We start from the raw sequence: 19,426 nt of genomic DNA on the forward strand, positions 1-19,426 counted from the left end.
ATGAGTATACAGTGGAAGTGACAAATAGATTTAAGGGACTAGACCTGATAGACAGAGTGCCTGATGAACTATGGACAGAGGTTCGTGACATTGTACAGGAGACAGGGATCAAGAAAATCCCCATGGAAAAGAAATGCAAAAAAGCAAAATGGCTGTCTGAGGAGGCCTTACAGATAGCTGGGAAGAGAAGAGAAGCGAAAAGCAAAGGAGAAAAGGAAAGATATTCTCATCTGAATGCAGAGTTCCAAAGAATAGCAAGGAGAGATAAGAAAGCCTTCCTCAGCGATCAGTGCAAACAAAGAGAGGAAAACAACAGATTGGGAAAGACTAGAGACCTCTTCAAGAAAATTAGAGATACCAAAGGAACATTTCATGCAAAGATAGGCTCGATAAAGGACAGAAATGGTATGGACCTAACAGAAGCAGAAGATATTAAGAAGAGGTGGCAAGAATACACAGAAGAACTGTACAAAAAAGATCTTCACAACCCAGATAATCACGATGGTGTGATAACTCACCTAGAGCCAGACATCCTGGAATGTGAAGTCAAGTGGGCCTTAGAAAGCATCACTACGAACAAAGCTAGTGGGGGTGATGGAATTCCAGTTGAGTTATTTCAAATCCTCAAAGGTGATGCTGTGAAAGTGCTGCACTCGATATGCCAGCAAATTTGGAAAACTCAGCAGTGGCCACAGGACTGGAAAAGGTCAGTTTTCGTTCCAATCCCAAAGAAAGGCAATGCCAAAGAATGCTCAAACTACCGCACAATTACACTCATCTCACATGCTAGCAAAGTAATGCTCAAAATTCTCCAAGCCAGGCTTCAGCAATACGTGAACTGTGAACTTCCAGATGTTCAAGCTGGTTTTAGAAAAGGCAGAGGAACCAGAGATCAAATTGCCAACATCTGCTGGATCATTGGAAAAGCAAGAGAGTTCCAGAAAAACACCTATTTCTGCTTTATTGACTATGGCAAAGCCTTTGACTCTGTGGATCACAATAAAGTGTGGAAATTCTTTCTGTGGAAAAAGATGGGAATACCAGACCATCTGACCTGTCTCTTGAGAAACCTGTATGCAGGTCAGGAAGCAACAGTTAGAACTGGACATGGAACAACAGACTGGTTCCAAATAGGAAAAGGAGTACATCAAGGCTGTATATTGTCACCCTGCTTATTTAACTTATATGCAGAGTACATCATGAGAAACGCTGGGCTGGAAGAAACACAAGCTGGAATCAAAATTGCCGGGAGAAATATCAATAACCTCAGATATGTGGATGACACCACCCTTATGGCAGAAAGTAAAGAAGAACTAAAGAGCCTCTTGATGAAGGTGAAGGAGGAGAGTGAAAAAGTTGGCTTAAAGCTCAACGTTCAGAAAACTAAGATCATGGCAACTGGTCCCATCACTCCATGGGAAATAGATGGGGAAACAGTGGAAACAGTGTCAGACTTTACTTTTTTGGGCTCCAGAATCACTGCTGATGGTGACTGCAGCCATGAAATTAAAAGACGCTTACTCCTTGGAAGGAAGGTTATGGCCGACCTAGATAGCATGTTTAAAAGCAGAGACATTACTTTGCCAACAAAAGTCCGTCTAGTCAAGGCTATGGTTTTTCCAGTGGTCATGTATGGATGTGAGAGTTGGACGGTGAGGAAAGCTGAGCACCGCAGAATTGATGCTTTTGAACTGTGGTGTTGGAGAAGACTCTTGAGAGTCCCTTGGACTGCAAGGAGATCCACTCAGTCCATCCTAAAAGAGATCAATCCTGGGTGTTCATTGGAAGGTCTGATGTTGAAGCTGAAGCTCCAATACTTTGGGCACCTCATGCGAAGGGTTGACTCATTGGAAAAGACCCTAATGCTGGGTAGGATTGGGGGCGGGAGGAGAAGGGGACGACAGAGAATGAGTCGGAGAATGACACCGACTCGATGAACATGGGTTTGGCTAGACTCCGGGAGTTGGTGATGGACAGAGAGGCCTGGCGTGCTGCAATTCATGGGGTCGCAGAGAGTCGGACACGACTGAGCGACTGAACTGAACTGATGACTCGGTAGGCATTCCTTCTGACCAGAGGCTCTCCCCTCTCTTCACCTGGGCCAACATCTCCACCAGAGGGCTTGGAGTATTTTCAGCTCCAAGGGGAGAAGGCTGAGGACTTGAGGTGGGGTGTGGCTTGGTTGGGGAGGGGCTGTTCTGTAGGCAGAGGAGAGGATAGGAATAAATTCCCCGGCTGATGCCTGGGATGCTTTGCATTTCTCTGACCCCGCCCTGCCCGCGCATCCTGCAGGGCTTTGCAAAAGTCCATTTAGAAAACTCCACCCTGCTCATGTGGGGAGGTCTGATGGACGGCCTCCATCAGACACAGGAAAAGCTGAGGAAGCTGAGCACTGACAACCCTATGATTCCTTTTATTTTATGGAAGGAAGGAGAAATGCCTCTAAAACAAATCCAGAGTTTCTCCCTGAAGCGTAGAAGAGAAAAACAGTTTTTAGTTTCTTAGACAATTTTACTCTTATCTATGTGCTGTGGAATCCAGTGTATGCATGCATGCTCAGTCATGTCTGACTCTTTGCAACCCCACGGACCTGCAGCCTGCCAGGCTCCTCTCTCCATGGAACTCTCCAGGCAAGAATACTGGATTGGGTTGCCATTTCCCACTAATCTTCCCAACCCAAGGATCAAACCCGCATCTCTTGCCTTTCCTGCGTTGGCAGGTGGATTCTTTACCACTGCACCACCAGGGAGTCATGGAATCCAGAAGAATGTACAAAACAGCCCATCAAGTGTGAGTTGTATCTTCCAAATCAGTTGGAAGTGGCTCTTCTCCACTCCAGCTGGGGGAATCCCTGGGGCCGCCTTAGCCCTAGATCCTTGGAGCTAGGCCAGAGGGCCCCTCCCAGTTGACTCTCTCTCCTTTCAGCAACCCCTGCCCCAAATATTGCCCCTCAGATTTTCTCAGCTCATTACTCTGGCTCCCAGGTCCTGGGTTGCAACACTAAATTCCAATTTTCCACGGCACCTATTTCATTGTACCAGCAACTGTTACCTCTTAATAAATGGTGCTCAATGATAGCTGTTCCAGTTTACAGAACCCTGGGGAAAGAGCTTTCAGAACAGTGATATGTCATACCTGCCACAAAATTCAGCAAGTTGAAGACATCTGTGAGCGCTAACCCTCCTTATGAGAGTCTTATCTGGTGAGGTAGTTAGTAGGTCACAGAGGGACATTCACAACAGGGATGATAACAACAGTAATAATTCTTAAGATCAATACAGCTGGGCCCTGTAGTGGATGGTGAGGATTCAGTCACAAACAGGATGTGCTCTCTGTCTTCAAGGGTTCCAAGTCTGGGTTACTTTGACTCAAAAGAATTTGCAGTGCCCCTTCAAGCCCACTCTCCTCTCTCCAGCAGCCCTGACTCAAAGCCATCAGCGTGCCATCATTTCATCAGATGGATGCAGGTATGACTGATGATTAGACACCACACCTTTTATTCCTTCCTGATACTATGGGCTCAGATTTTGTAAAACATGGTTCATGTCTGCATGAGACAGGGAGCAAGACCATCCCCATGGAAAAGAAATGCAAAAAAGCAAAATGGCTGTCTGAGGAGGCCTTACAAATAGCTGTGAAAAGAAGAGAAGCAAAAAGCAAAGGAGAAAAGGAAAGATATTCCCATTTGAATGCAGAGTTCCAAAGAATAGCAAGGAGAGATAAGAAAGCCTTCCTCAGCAATCAATGCAGAGAAATAGAGGAAAACAACAGAATGGGAAAGACTAGAGATCTCTTCAAGAAAATTAGAGATAAGGGAATATTTCATGCAAAGATGGGCTCGATAAAGGACAGAAATGGTATGGACCTAACAGAAGCAGAAAATATTAAGAAGAGGTGGCAAGAATACACAGAAAAACTGTACAAAAAAGATCTTCATGACCCAGATAATCACAATGGTGTGATCACTCACCTGGAGCCAGACATCCTGGAATGTGAAGTCAAGTGGGCCTTAGGAAGCATCACTGTGAACAAAGCTAGTGGAGGTGATGGAATTCCAGTTGAGCTATTTCAGTCCTGAAAGATGATGCTGTGAAAGTGCTGCACTCAATATGCCAGCAAATCTGGAAAACTCAGCAGTGGCCACAGGACTGGAAAAGGTCAGTTTTCATTCCAATCCCAAAGAAAGGCAATGCCAAAGAATGCTCAAACTACTACACAATTGCACTCATCTCACACGCTAGTAAAGTAATGCTCAAAATTCTCCAAGCCAGGCTTCAGCAATACGTGAACCGTGAACTTCCAGATGTTCAAGCTGGTTTTAGAAAAGGCAGAGGAACCAGAGATCAAATTGCTGACATCTGCTGGATCATTGGAAAAGCAAGAGAGTTCCAGAAAAACATTTATTTCTGCTTTATTGACTATGCCAAAGCCTTTGACTGTGTGGATCACAATGAACTGTGGAAAATTCTGAAAGAGATGGGAATACCAGACCATCTGACCTGTCTCTTGAGAAACCTGTATGCAGGTCAGGAAGCAACAGTTAGAACTGGACATGGAACAAGAGATTGGTTCCAAATAGGAAAAGGAGTACGTCAAGGCTGTGTGTTGTCACCCTGCTTATTTAACTTATATGCAGAGTACATCATGAGAAACGCTGGGCTGGAAGAAGCAGAAGCTGGAATCAAGATTGCCGGGAGAAATATCAATAACCTCAGATATGCAGATGACACCACCCTTATGGCTGAAAGTGAAGAAGAACTAAAAAGCCTCTTGATGAAAGTGAGAGAAGAGAGTGAAAAAGTTGGTTTAAAGCTCAACATTCAGAAAGCTAAGATCATGGCATCTGGTCCCATCACTTCATGGGAAATAGATGGGGAAACAGTGCAAACAGTGTCAGACTTTATTTTTGGGGGCTCCAAAATCACTACAGATGGTGATTGCAGCCATGAAATTAAAAGACACTTACTCCTTGGAAGGAAAGTTATAACTAACCTAGATAGCATATTAAAAAGCAGAGACATTACTTTGCCAACAAAGGTCCATCTAGTCAAGGCTATGGTTTTTCCAGTAGTCATGTATGGATGTGAGAGTTGGACGGTGAAGAAAGCTGAGCACCGAAGAATTGATGCTTTTGAACTGTGGTGTTGGAGAAAACTCTTGAGAGTCCCTTGGACTGCAAGGAGATCCAACCAGTCCATCCTAAAGGAGATCAGTCCTGGGTGTTCATTGGAAGGACTGATGTTGAAGCTGAAACTCCAATACTTTGGCCACCTCATGCGAAGGGTTGACTCATTGGAAAAGACCCTAATGCTGGTAGGATTAGGGGCAGGAGGAGAAGGGGACGACAGAGGATGAGCTGGTTGGATGGCATCACTGACTCAATGGACATGGGTTTGGGTAGACTCCGGGAGTTGGTGATGGACAGAGAGGCCTGGCGTGCTGCAATTCATGGGGTCGCAAAGAGTCAGACACGACTGAGCAAGTGAACTGAACAGGAACTGAACTGATACTATGGGCTCAGATTTTGTAAAACATGGTTCATGTCTGCATATCTTTTTACATTTTTATCCACATCAGTGTTGTTTTTTTGCTCCTTAGCTAAATTCCCAAAGATGAAGAGGAAATGTGTTTATTCATTTAAATTGCTTTGCACCAGGATCTGCTTAGCTGAACACCTGGATGGCATTTTGATAATGATGATGCTGATGTTGACAACTGCTTAGTAATTCAGTATCTATGTAAAAGTGCCCTATTTTTAAAAGAAAGCTTGGCTAGAACTTAACTAAAATCACAGACAATTCAGAAAATGTTTCCTTTAAGAAAATGGCAAAAATTTGCTGTATAACACAGGAAGTTCAAATCTGGTGCTCTGTGATTACCTTGAGGGGTGAGATGGGATGGGAGGTGTGAGGGAGGTTAAAGAGGGAAGGGACATACCTATGGCTGACTCATGTTGATATATGGCAGAAACCAACACAATATTGTAAAGCAATTATCCTCCAATAAAAAAAATAAATTAAAAAAAGAATTTATCGTGAGCAGCAGGTAAAAACTTAGATGTTAGTTATAAATTATGTATAAATAAATGGTCAAATAATAATTTTAAAAAAGAAAATGGCAAAAGGTTTTGCAAATGAGGGAAGAGTGGTCCTCCTGGTAGTTGTTTCTGCTTTCGGCACTGTCCAGGTCACCCCCAGAATGATGCAATGTCCTTGTGAACCTCATCCCATCTGCCTCTGCCTGTCATGGTCCAGGGCCCATCAGTCATTAAATGCTACCCTTCCTGCCCCCCAGGCAGGTCTGGGCGTCCTCTATGAGTCACTCTCTCATAAGCTGTGACCCATGCAGCACCCCAGAGCATCTTAGTGCAGCACTTCATTGCTCGCCTCTGTGTTCATCCAGCAGTTTCAAGAAGAAACTGAAGTGTTGCTCTATGCCTAATCAAAAGCTGTTCTGCCAAACAACAGGGCAGTGAAGATAAAAGCTTCTTTCAAAGCTAAATGGAAAGCAAACAAATATAAGACCAAATTATGTTGGTCAAGTTGGTTGCTTCAATCTCAGCCCGTCAGAGGCAGCAGTGGAGGCTTCCTCGCCTCCATGTGACAGGGCTGACATTCAGCTGGTGTGCAGAGTAAAGATGCCTCTGTCCCACCAGCTTCCATGTGCCCTCTCATCTCTGGAAGCTCCCAGGGAAGAAGCAAGTATTGCTCCCTCCTGGAAGGAATGGGCAGCATCCACACAGTGATGAAATTCTCAAGATCCATTTTTTATCGCAAGACTTTCAATAGCTCCCTCACTACCCTTGAAGTTTGCCTGGCCGTACCCCTGTCTCTGGCCTGATGCTCCAGCTGAGCAACGCAATAAGAAGTACTCTGGAAGCCCCTGCATATTGGGGTGCCCAACAGGTGTGTGCTCCTGAGCTGGGGAACCGGAACTACCAGCCCACGAGAGCCGGACTGTCTGGGACCGCTTTTTCTCTGCAGACTTTGAAGATGTAAGGCAAAGACCTTGAAAACCAAATTCCAGAAGATACCAAGAAGACACAAGTGGAGGAAAACAAAGAAAGAAAAGTCAAGTGATCAATACTGCTGCATAAATATAGAATCAGCAGGATACCACTGGCTTCCAAGAGGGGATCATTATTCCACTGGTTCTCACCCCAGGCTGAAGGCCCTCTACTGCAGCAGTCCCCAACCTTTTTGGCACCAGGGACTGGTTTCATGGAAGACAATTTTTCCACAGACCAGGGAGAGGAATGGTTTTGGGATGGTTCAAATGCATTACATTTATTGTGCACTTTATTTCTATTATTCTGACATTACCTCCACCTCAGATCATCAGTCATTAGATACCAGAGGTTGAGGGCCCCTGCTCTATTGGATTGTGAAGACATCTTGGGCGGGTCCAATAACCTGGATGTCTTCTTTGCCCTTTGCTGGGTTTCAACTTGAGAAACAGAGAAGAGGGAGGATGGTTGCTATGAGGGGTGTGGGTGTGAGAAAGATGGGGATGTGAAAATCAGGGTCTCTGCAACTAACATCTGAGATTTGCCGCCAGCCAGAAAAACATTAGTTAAGCACTATCCTAGGCCACCAAATACACTGTCCTCAGAAATCCTGTGGAAACTTTTCAGCCTGAGAGCCCCTTATGCTCCCAGAAATGTATTTCATATTCCTCAGTTCCTAGCCAAGAAAGGGGAGGATGTGGACCTGGTGGGCCTGCAGGTAGTCTGGACCAATAATCAGAAGGAGCTTTCAGTTTAGTGCTGGGTCCAACACCTACATAAAGTCTGTCTTTCATCTGATCCCCCTTGGATCCCCTGGATATGCTGGAAATAATCCTTGACAGTTTTAACTGAAATAGCTGAGACAATGGAAATTTGGAGAGCAAGACCCAGACCACAGCAATCTGTTGGCCACAACAAGCCACATTGCAGACTTCCCTTAATGCAATTCGAGTCATCATTTATTACTAACTCTATGGATGACCTGCTGACTGTGGGCTACCACTTCACCAGACCAGTGGGAACAGATGGTCTAATGTGGGGAGAGCATTGCAGAGTGTCAGGGCTGGAACTCCTTTATTCCACCAATAAGGAAACTGAGTCCCAGGAGGAAGATATTATAGTTATTTGTTCACATTTCTGCTTCCGCAATTAGGTTACAAGTTTCTTGAGGATCAGGGCTGTATTTTTTGAAGACTCAGAGCCTTAACAGAGGGCCTGGCCATTGTAAAATGCTCAGAGCATGTTTGTGAAAGGGAGGGAGCGAAGAGGCCTTGCTCAAGGTCACACAGATTGCAGAGGCAGAGGTGAACCCCCCACCCACAGGCCTCTGTCCGGAGGCTGGCATGCTGGCCACTCGGGGAGCCACTGATCTCCTCTCAGCACTACCAGCTCTAGTCAATGCCTCTGCAGGTCAGGCTGGCTCTGTCTATTGCCCAGAAAGTATCACTGCTACGAGACCCCAAGGCCTCTGCTGCTCCACAGCAGGTGGAGTAAGCACAGCAGTGCTTACCTGGCCTGTCATATGAACATCATCAGAGGAGCCAAGCCTACCTTGTCTCAACTCCCTTGCTGGAGGGACTAGGCCTGGGCTATCAGCTTAGGCTGGTGTCTCTGTTGGGGCAGAACCCAGAGCTGGAGCCAAAGGAGAGCCAAGAGTGAGGGCCCCAGGGTGCATCCAGGGTGCAAGCAGAATGGAGCCAAGCAAGGCAAAGGGGTGGCAGACTTCTGGAAAAGTCAGTGAGGCAGGGCCTCAGAAACCAAGCTCCAGAGGGCAGAAGTGTTAGTCACTCAGTCATGCCCAACTCTTTGCGACCCCATGGATCGTAGCCCGCCAGGCTCCTCTGTCCATAGGATTCTCTGGGTAAGAATACTGGAGTGGGTTGCCATTTCCTTCTCCAGGGGATCTTCCTGACTCAGGAATCGAACTGGTGTCTCCTATGTCTCCTGTATTGGCAGGTGGGTTCTTTACCACTCGTGCCACCTGGGAAGCCCCCCAGAGAGCAGAAGGGACCTGCGAAGCTCACCCACTATTGGGGTGGAAATGGATTTGAGGCAGAGCTAGTCTCTTCATAGGAGAAAGGTGTTCTCTTCCTCAGAAGAGTGAGGAAGAGAGGGAATCAGAGCAAGTCCTGGAGCAAATACGGTGCAGTTGCAGATTCTGTTTACAGGGCCGCAGCAGCCTCGCCCAAAGCATGTCGGGAGTGGGGGTGGGGTGGGAATGGGGTGGGATGCTATTACAGGAGCTGGGAGGCTGCATGGCTTGTTGTCTCAGACTCACTCCACCTTCTGCCGGCCCTGGGAATCTACCTTGTCTCTTCCCTTGTGCTGGCTGCACTTTGGCAGTGGGGAGAGGCCCAGAGTTGGACATGACTGTCTTCTAAGCAGACTTCAAGGCCCCATCAGCGATGTCACCTTCTGCCACGTTCATACACAAGGTCTCCCTTGTGCCCCAGGATTGGCACTGGACCCAGACCATGGTCCCTGCCCCTAGGGGTCTTAGACTCTCAGTAGGCAAGTGCGGCACCTTTGAGACAGCCAGCATGGGGCACTCCGAGGCCAGCACAGCTCTGGCCACACCTAGTGGGCTCTTCAGAATAAACAGAGATCCTCGCAGGTCAGTTGGCTTCTTGGAGGAGGTGAGGCTGGAATTGGAGCCTGAGCGTTGCATGTCGGGATAGGGTTTTGAGTAAAGTCACTGTGGCCGTATATGAGCTTCTCACAGGGTTGGGGGACAGAAAGTTGTTGAGGCAGCCTCGGAGTCACAGGGTGAGGGTCAGTGTTTTTAAGCATTTTCTTTTTTTTAGCAGCAGAATCCTTCACAAAGGAAAACTTACTCAGGTATTAATGTGCTAAAAGCAGAACTGCTCAGCTTCCCTCTTAGCCCAGGGGTAGCACCCCAGGAAAGGAATGGAGCTTTACAGCTGGACTAGTTCAAGCTTCCTGTTGGATGGGCAGGGAAACTGAGGCATGGAAAGTGGAAGGACATGCTCGTTGGCTCTCAGGAGTGGAGGCAGACAAGGTTGAGGTCTGTCTCCGGTCTCCAGCCCAGGGCTTCTGCCAGTAGACCCTACTCCCTCCAGAATGCAGTCAGACTCAGGAGACCTTCCACCAGGCTAAGGAATGTGGGTTCCACAAGATGGAGAATCATGGAGTGTGTTAGGGCAAAGGCATTCTTTCTTACATTCCAGTGTGCAACCTAGCTTAGACTGCAATCTCTTGATGTTTCAACCCCTTGATTAAGGAGGCTAGCATATTTGAATCATCTGAGATCTCTGGTAGTGCAGGGTAAAGACATGTGGGGATGGTGGTTTGACTGGAGAAGGACAGTTGTCACTGGATGAGTTTTAGTAAATGGATGTGTTGTCAGTGGATAAGTTCAGTGCTTCTTAAACTATAGGAGAAACTGTGCTCATTCATTGGGCTAATGATGTGGCTTTAATTAGGAGTTCAACAATAACCAAAAAAGTCTTTAGAGAAAGATTATTACTGTGTGGTACCACTTACATTGACTCAGTGGTAAAGAATCCACCTGCCAATGCAAGAGACACCAGAAATGTGGGTTCAGCCCCTGGGCTAGGACAGAGGTGCCTGGTAGGCTAACGCCCAGGGAGTCACAAAGAGTCAGACACGACTGAGCATGCACGCATGCATGCATCACTTATGTGTGGAATCTAAAAAATATAACAAACTGGTGAACATAACAAAAAAAGCAGGCTCACAGATATAGAGAACAAACTAATGGTTACCAGTGGGGAAGAGAAGAGGTGGGCAATATGGGGTAGGGGATTATGAAGCCCAAACTGTTATGATAAAATAAATAAGCTACAAAGATTTATTGTGCAACACAGGGAATATAGCCAATATTTTATAACTATAAATGGAGTATAATCTTTAAAATTTGTGAATTACTGTATTATACACCTGTAACTTATATAGCATTGTACATCAACTATATCTCAATTAAAAAAATACACTTAAAGATCAATGAAAAGTAAAATTAAATAAGCCCCATCTTGAGCTCACAAATAGTGCAAAGAAGTGATAAATGTCTTTGGAAGTTAGACAAGACTTCCTGCCTCAGTCTTCCTTACAAGTTTGTCTTGGCCAAGCCTCCTCCCACTAGGCCTCTATCAGTTTTCATACAAGTCTTAGTTTCATGGATCTTGTGACTAAGAAGGCTAACAGGGACTTGGAGTGGAGTGAAACGTTTGAAGTGGGTAGCACATGCATTTATCTTTTTCTTTTTTTTCCTATTCTTTCTTATGACCGAGCTGAGAAATACTTGTCAGGGAACATCAGATACTTTCTGAGGTCTCAGAGTCAAACCACCCCTCCACTATCACCCAGGAGAGCTGCTCTCTCAAGCCCTGACTTACCCAGCACCACCTGGTACATAACACAGTTGGAGTGCTTTATAGTTTGTAAAGAACTTTCGAGTATATTCTCTCATTGAGCCTCACAAAAGTGCCTTGAGGCAGGCCAGCAGGCACTGTCTTGATGTTAGAGAAACTAAAAGCAAGGGTCACAAGGCAAATAGACTCGCTCAAGGTGATGTCACTAGTTAGCATTTATTTAACAGATATTCCTAGTTTTATTTATACTGCTTTATGGATATTTGTTATTACAGCATGAAGCAAGATCTGCTGACTTGCTTCTCAGGACTCTTTCAGCAGCACCAGGCTTTTTCTCCTAGTTCAGTTCAGTTCAGTTCAGTCGCTCAGTCGTGTCCGACTCTTTGCGACCCCATGAATTGCAGCATGCCAGGCCTCTCTGTCCATCACCAACTCCCAGAGTCTACCCAAACCCATGTCCATCGAGTCGGTGATACCATCCAACCGTCTCATCCTCTGTCGTCCCCTTCTCCTCCCGCCCCAAATCCTACCCAGCATTAGGGTCTTTTCCAATGAGTCAACCCTTCGCATGAGGTGGCCAAAGTATTGGAGTTTCAGCTTCAACATCAGTCCTTCCAATGAACACCCAGGATTGATCTCTTTTAGGATGGATTGATTGGATCTCCTTGCAGTCCAAGGGACTCTCAAGAGTCTTCTCCAACACCACAGTTCAAAAGCATCAATTCTGCGGCGCTCAGCTTTCTTCACCGTCCAACTCTCACATCCATACATGGCCACTGGAAAAACCATAGCCTTGACTAGACGGACTTTTGTTGGCAAAGTAATGTCTCTGCTTTTAAATATGCTATCTAGGTCGGCCATAACCTTCCTTCCAAGGAGTAAGCGTCTTTTAGTTTCATGGCTGCAATCACCATCAGCAGTGATTTTGTAGCCCAAAAAAATAAAGTCTGACACTGTTTGCACTGTTTCCCCATCTATTTCCCATGAAGTGATGGGACCAGATGCCATGATCTTAGTTTTCTGAACGTTGAGCTTTAAGCCAACTTTTTCACTCTCCTCTTTCACTTTCATCAAGAGGCTCTTTAGTTCTTCACTTTCTGCCATAAGGGTGGTGTCATCCACATATCTGAGGTTATTGATATTTCTCCCGGCAATCTTGATTCCAGCTTCTGCTTCTTCCAGCCCAGCGTTTCTCATGATGTACTCTGCATATAAGTTAAATAAGCAGGGTGACAATATACAGCCTTGACGTACTCCTTTTCCTATTTGGAACCAGTCTGTTGTTCCATGTCCAGTTCTAACTGTTGCTTCCTCACCTGCATACAGGTTTCTCAAGAGACAGGTCAGATGGTCTGGTATTCCCATCTCTTTCAGAATTTTCCACAGTTTCTTGTGATCCACAGAGTCAAAGGCTTTGGCATAGTCGATAAAGCAGAAATAGATGTTTTTCTGGAACTCTCTTGCTTTTTCGATGATCCAGCGGATATTGGCAATTTGATCTCTGGTTCCTCTGCCTTTTCTAAAACCAGCTTGAACATCTGGAAGTTCACAGTTCACATATTGCTGAAGCCTGGCTTGGAGAATTTTAAGCATTACTTTACTAGCATGTGAAATGAGTGCAATTGTGCGGTAGTTTGAGCATTCTTTGGCATTGCCTTTCTTTGGGATTGGAACGAAGACTGACCTCTTCCAGTCCTGTGGCCACTGCTGAGTTTTCCAAATTTGCTGGCATATCGAGTGCAGCACTTTCACAGCATCACCTTTGAGGATGTGAAATAGCTCTACTGGAATTCCATCACCTCCACTAGCTTTGTTCGTAGTGATACTTTCTAAGGCCCCCTTGACTTCACATTCTGGCTGGCTGGCTCTAGGTGAGTGATCACACCATTGTGATTACCTGGGTCGTGAAGATCTTTTTTGTACAGTTCTTTTTTTTTTTTTTTTTTAAATAAATTTATTTATTTTAGTTGGGGGCTAATTACTTTACAATATTGTAATAGCTTTTGCCATACATTGACATGAATCAGCCATGGGTTTACATGTGTTCTGTGTATTCTTGCCACCTCTTCTTAATATCTTGTGCTTCTGTTAGGTCCATACCATTTCTGTCCTTTATCGAGCCCATCTTTGCATGAAATGTTCCTTTGGTATCTCTAATTTTCTTGAAGAGATCTCTAGTCTTTCCCAATCTGTTGTTTTCCTCCTAAGGATATAAATAAAAATGGATTTTCCACTGGAAACAGGTCAAATGACTTAATACAGCCATAGACAATTCAAAGGGACCTGGTAAATCCTAAATGAGTCATGCTATATTTGAATAGCCAGAGGAACTCTGAAGCCTGCAGCATAAAGAACTAGAATTATACAGTTGGAAGGAAATCGATTATTGAGAACAGTGGCTTTTAAACATTTTTAAGGCATAAAAACCATTCTTAAAATTCAATCTTAACAGGCATTTCAATAAGAAAGCCTATCAAAGCAGCATCTTTTTAGAACTTGAGGCTTCACTTAATATCTTTGGAAAACCTTCTTATTTATAGATGAGGAGACAGGCCCAGAGACCCAGGGCCTAGTCCCTTGGGGAATCAGTCAGCTGGGGCTGGAACCCCAAACCAGTGGTATTTCATGCAGAATGAACTGATTGACCCAACTCTATTTTGCGGCTTCCCTGGTAGCTCAGACAGTAAAGAATATGCCTGCAATGCAGGAGACCAGGGTTCGACCCCTGGGTTGGGAAGATCCCCTGGAGAAGAGAATGGCAACCCACTCCAGTATCTTTGCCTAGAGAATTTCATGGACAGACCATGGGGTCACAAAGAGTTGGACACGACTGAGTGACTAACACACACATTTTTTTGGTCATGGGCTTCCCAGGTGGTGCTAGCCATAAAGAATACGACTGCCAGTGCAGGAGACACAAGAGATGCCAGTTAGATCACTCAGTTGGGAAGATCCCCCTTGAGTAGGAAATGGTACCCCACTCCAGTATTCTTGCCTGGAAAATTCCATCCATGGACAGAGGAGCCAGGTGGGCTACAGTGCATGGGGCTCCTAAGGATCGGACACAAATGAGCCCAGCACACATATTTTGGTCATAATCCCCCACTGGTCCCCATATTACTAACACACCCAGTCTTTTCCAGTCACCTTTGCTTAAGCAAGTCTCTCTTCTCAGAATGTATTTCTGCCTGTGAAACTTGTATTTCTTTCCCTCCAGACCTGGATAAAAGGCATCTCCCCTCTCCTAGGAAGTTTCTTGCAGGGTCATAGTGGGAGACTCACAGTCTCACTTCTGAGTTCCTTTGGTGACACTCTTAGGATGCTCTGCATTGGTCTTAGAGTCATTGGAGGCTTAATCCCACACCTGAGATTTCATCCTTTTTGAGGATAAGGGCCTCTTCCTAGATCTAATACTGTGTCTTTCTTCTAGCTCTAAAATACTGTGAAGCTACAATCTCAAAAGGTGTTACTCTGGAGTCTTTTTTTTTTTTTCTTTTTCCAAATGGAATTATATAGAATCAGCCTCAGTTTTGAATACCTAAGTCTTGGCTATTTAGAGTCTTTTAAAGCTGAGCAAAGTTGCTTCCATCTTGTCATCTTCCTCATTCTTGAGCATTTATCATGCAGCTCTATAAGAACACTGACTGACTTTGACCACAGCCTGTAAAACACACCCATTGACTGCCTTCAGGGGCACTGGCCAAGGGGTCCAAATGGCCCAAGCCCCGTCCTGGCCCTGCCATTTCCTTAGCAAGCCCCGCCCTCTCTCAGAGCCCCTGCCCCTTCAGCTGTCACACATGTCCACTCCTCTGTGAGGAGCTGAAGACAGGTACATGTAGAGGCATTTGTAAACAGCAGGCTGCCTTGTTGGCCAGTTTACTGAAATCAGTGGGAAAAAAATTAGTCTAAGATTTCAAAAAACTGTGTAATACCAAATAACCGATTTATCTGCCTATTCTCTTTCTAGTGGGCTGCTGTGGTGTTATAGAGTTATAGGGTTCCTACCGCTTGTGGTTCAGCCCTGTGGCCCTTGTATTTGCTGCCCTGGAAATCAGTTCACTGTAATCTACTGACTCCAGCTGAAAACATCATTCCCAAAATATATTTTGAGCATCTACTATGCCAGGATGTTATAGGTTGAATTGTACCTCAAACAAGATAGGCTAGGGACTTCCCTGGAAGTCCAGTGATTAAACCTTTGTCTTCCATTGCGGGGAGAGGGTGGGTACCAGTTTGATCCCTCGTCAGGGAACTAAGATCCCACATGCCTTATCGTCCAAAAACCAAAACATAAAACAGAAGCAATATTGTAACAAATTCAATAAAAGACTTTCAAAATGGTCACATCAAAAAAAATTTTTTTCTTAAAAAAGATACACTGAAGTGCTAATCCCTGATATCTGTTAATGTGACCTTATTTGGAAATGCTACTGCTGCTAAGTCGCTTCAGTCGTGTCCGACTCTGTGCGACCCCATAGACGGCAGCCCACCAGGCTCCCCTGTCCCTGGGATTCTCCAGGCAAGAATACTGGAGTGGGTTGCCATTTCCTTCTCCAGTGCATGAAAGTGAAAAGTGAAAGTGAAGTCACTCAGTTGCATCCAACTCTTAGCGACTCCATGGACTGCAGCCTACCAGGCTCCTCCATCCATGGGATTTTCCAGGCAAGAGTACTGGAGTGGGATGCCATTGCCTTCTCCGTATTTGGAAATAGAGTCTTGGCAAATACAATCAAGTTAAGAAGAGGTCTTACCAGGGTAGGGTGAGCCCTACTCCATTGTGACTGATGTCCTTATAATAAGAGAAGATGAGAAACAGATGCAGATCCAGAGAGAAGTCTCCCATGTGAAAATGGAGGCAGAGATTGGAGTTATGCTGCCACAGCCAAGGAAGGCTTAGAGCTACTGGAAGCTAGAAGAGCTAAGAAAGGATTCTCGTCTAGAAGGTTTGCGGGGAGCATGGTCCTAGCAAGACCCTGATTCAGATGTCCAGCCTCCAAAACTGTGAGAGATTACATTTCTGTTGTTTTAAGGCACTCACTTTGTAGTACTTTGTTACGGCAGCCTTAGGAAACCAATACATTGGCAAACTGGGCATCTAATAGAGAATAAGACACAGAGCTTACATTTTGATGAAGGCAGTATGACAATAAACATAGATGAATAAATATGAAAATGGCCAATTCAGGTACTAAAAGGGAGAGTCGTGTGATATTTTAATTCTTACTTGAAGGAAGAGAAGCCCTTTGCATAGAAGGTAAGCTGGAACCAGATCACGTAGGGCCTTGGGATGATGTATGGGAAAAAGGATTGTTATGGAGCCATGGTGGCTATGGACAAACCTAGCTGATTTCTTCAAATGGGTAATGGTGGCCTGGAAGAGATTGGTGGCAATGGAGGTGAAGTGAAACGGACAGATTTGACTGAACCCAAGCTGTCAAGTATGAATTTGACAGATTCATACTTCACGATGACTGAACCAAAAGATCTTGCTGATGGATTGGCTGTAGAGATGTGAAAAGAGGAATCAAGGATGAATCTAGATTTTTGGCTTAAGCCAAAATAATTTATTTTGGAGTAGATGGTGGGGAAAATTAGAGGACTAATGTGTTAGGGGGTGAGTGGGACAGCATCAAGAGTTCTGCTAGTTTTCTAAAAAATTATTATTATTATTTGGCTGCACTGAGTCTTCCTTGCTGCATGTGGGCTTTCTGTAGTTGCGGTGTTAAGGCTTTTCATTGCCATAGCTTCTTTTGTTGTGGGCTCCAGAGCATGTGGGCTTCAGTAGTTGCAGCTCATGGGCTCCAGAGCATGGGCTCAGTAGTTGTGACACAGGGTTTAGTTGCCCTGTGGCATGGTATCTTCCCCAACCAGGGATCAAACCTGTGTCACCTGCATTGGCAGGTGGATTCTTAACCACTGGACCACCAGGGAAGCCCAAGAGCTCTGTTAGGTTTGAGATGCCTGTTAAAATTTTTGTGGAGATGCAGGCAAGCCATTGGCTGTGTGAATTCAGTGGCAAGAAGGTCCTCAAGTCCAGGGTTCTTCTCCTTGTCTGAGAAGAGATTTTTCCAAATCCCAAGGCCTTCAGTGAGGCTGGAGAGAGTTTCTTTTTTTCCTATTGGAAACCTTCTCTTTGTCCAGGGTTATAGCTGGGCGTATGCCTCCTGGGTGGCCCTGAATAACTATTAATGCTAATAAATTTGCCAAGTAGCATCCAAGTATTCAAACTCTTTCACAAAGGATTCTGTGCTTCCTGCAGCGTCTTCAGAGCTGTGTCTAGCTTCATCTGCAGAGTCAGGTCTGTTGGGGCTTCTGGGATAACCTGGGTAGAAGGGTGGGGCGAAGCTCTAGGTGACCCTGGATGGTATTCCCAGGACTCCAGGCTTCAAGTGGCTTGGCTAATTAAGAGAGCAGAAGAAACCTTTTGCTTTACACAGACTCACTTCCTGCACAAAGAACTTGGGGGGTGGGGGTGGGGAAGAACCCAGAAATGCCTGCACTCTGGGCAGGCTGAGCCTCACTCAAGGTGCTGACTCAGAAACAGCAGCTGCTTGCCCTGAGAGCTGGCACAGCCAAAGATCAATTAAAACATGCCATTCTGGTTGGCTATCCCCACCCTAATCCCTCCAGGGCATTTCCTCTAACTTTTAGCTTCCTCCAAAGACTTCTTTGCTGCCTAATTAGCTTAGAGTCCAGTGGCTGTAGGAGGGAGGCGTGTTGCACCAGGAGCTAGGACCTGGGGCTTGCTTGGGCTCCCCCAGTACCACTGCTGGGACTGTCAATGAGTCACTGAGCTCCCTCGGCCTCTGGATCCCCAACCAGGATGCAGAAAGTGATCACCACCTTCCAGTCCTGTACTTCCAGGGTTAACCTGAGGGTGAAGAGAGAAGGCATATGGCCATGCTCTGTAAGCTGTAAACCCCTCTCCAAGTTTAGTGGATTTTGTAACATAGAGCATATATAATATGACAAAGCATATATTTTTAACCCATCTTAAAAGTAACACTAAGAGAGAAAAATGGAATTGTTCTTTTCTAGTTGCAAAGTAGTTTAGCGGGCAAGAAATCAATAATCCAGAAACTCCTGACTTTTCCTTAAGTTGACATCTCCCTGGCCCCAGGGACTCAAAAGGGGGGCTGTAACTGGGTGCCACAGAATGGCTGCAATACAAGGTTCCAGGAGCCCCCTAGGGAGGGTTGCCAGATCAACAAATAAAAATACAGGATATCTAGGTAAATTGGAATTTCAGATAAACAACACATAATTTTTAGTATAAGTATGTTCCAAATATTGCATGGGATATACTTATGCTAAAAATTATTCATTGTTTACCTGAAATTCCAGTTTAACTGGCCATCTTATATTTTACCCAGCAGCTATACAGGATGCCTGGGCTGTATTAGGCAGGACTCAGCAGGTGTACAAAGCCATGTGGATGACCAATATGCCTCACCTATGACCCCAGGATTGCACCCTGTCTTCAGGGTGGGGTCTCCTTACCCTTGAAGCAGTTTGGATTAAGGAAATGGTCTGTCTTTACTAACTCAGTACATATGTCTGAGGGCTTCCTATGTGCAGAAGGGCATTGTCTAAATGTGCAAGACAATAAATCCAGTCACCACGCACTTAGAGCTTGGAGAGTTTTAGAGGAAGGGGAGGAGACCGAACTCAAAGGACACGAAGGTGAAAGCTGAGGAGAGCGTTTGCCAGGGAGGAGGACTGAGGAGAAAGCCAGTGACAGGGCCTTCCCACGCCCCAGCACAGCCTCTTTCTCCACGGACTGGGCGCTTGGGACCCATGTCTGTCATGTCCTTATGTACCTCCTCCCAGTAAGTCCACACACTGGAGTCACTCGTAGGCTTTGCACGCAGGCTTTTCAGTGAGGTGAAGGGATGCAGTGAGAGTTACCTCAGACAACGCCTCTCCTGGGGAAGCAAAGTTGAGATTTTCTGCTGCAGTTTGTCATTAGCAGCAATTGACATGCACAAAAAGGAGAAGGCAAAGGAAACTGGCCACGGACTTGGCTGTATTCCCACCTCAGGAGGTACTTGTCCGGGCCCACAGAGTC

The 19,426-nt window shown here is 45.5% G+C and overlaps 1 long non-coding RNA gene across 1 annotated transcript; it reads left to right on the forward strand.

The window, feature by feature from the left end:
- The first annotated feature begins 304 nt into the window (after positions 1-304).
- Positions 305-17,579, forward strand: LOC145538801 (uncharacterized). Its single transcript, XR_014077256.1, has 3 exons — positions 305-2,790; positions 3,344-3,467; positions 3,561-17,579. It is a non-coding gene; the product is annotated as an uncharacterized LOC145538801 (long non-coding RNA).
- The last annotated feature ends 1,847 nt before the right edge of the window (positions 17,580-19,426 follow it).

This window comes from Giraffa tippelskirchi, chromosome 2 (genome assembly GCF_054371585.1).
Source record: "Giraffa tippelskirchi isolate mGirTip1 chromosome 2, T2T-mGirTip1v1.2.pri, whole genome shotgun sequence".
NCBI classification, from domain to species: Eukaryota; Metazoa; Chordata; class Mammalia; order Artiodactyla; family Giraffidae; genus Giraffa; species Giraffa tippelskirchi.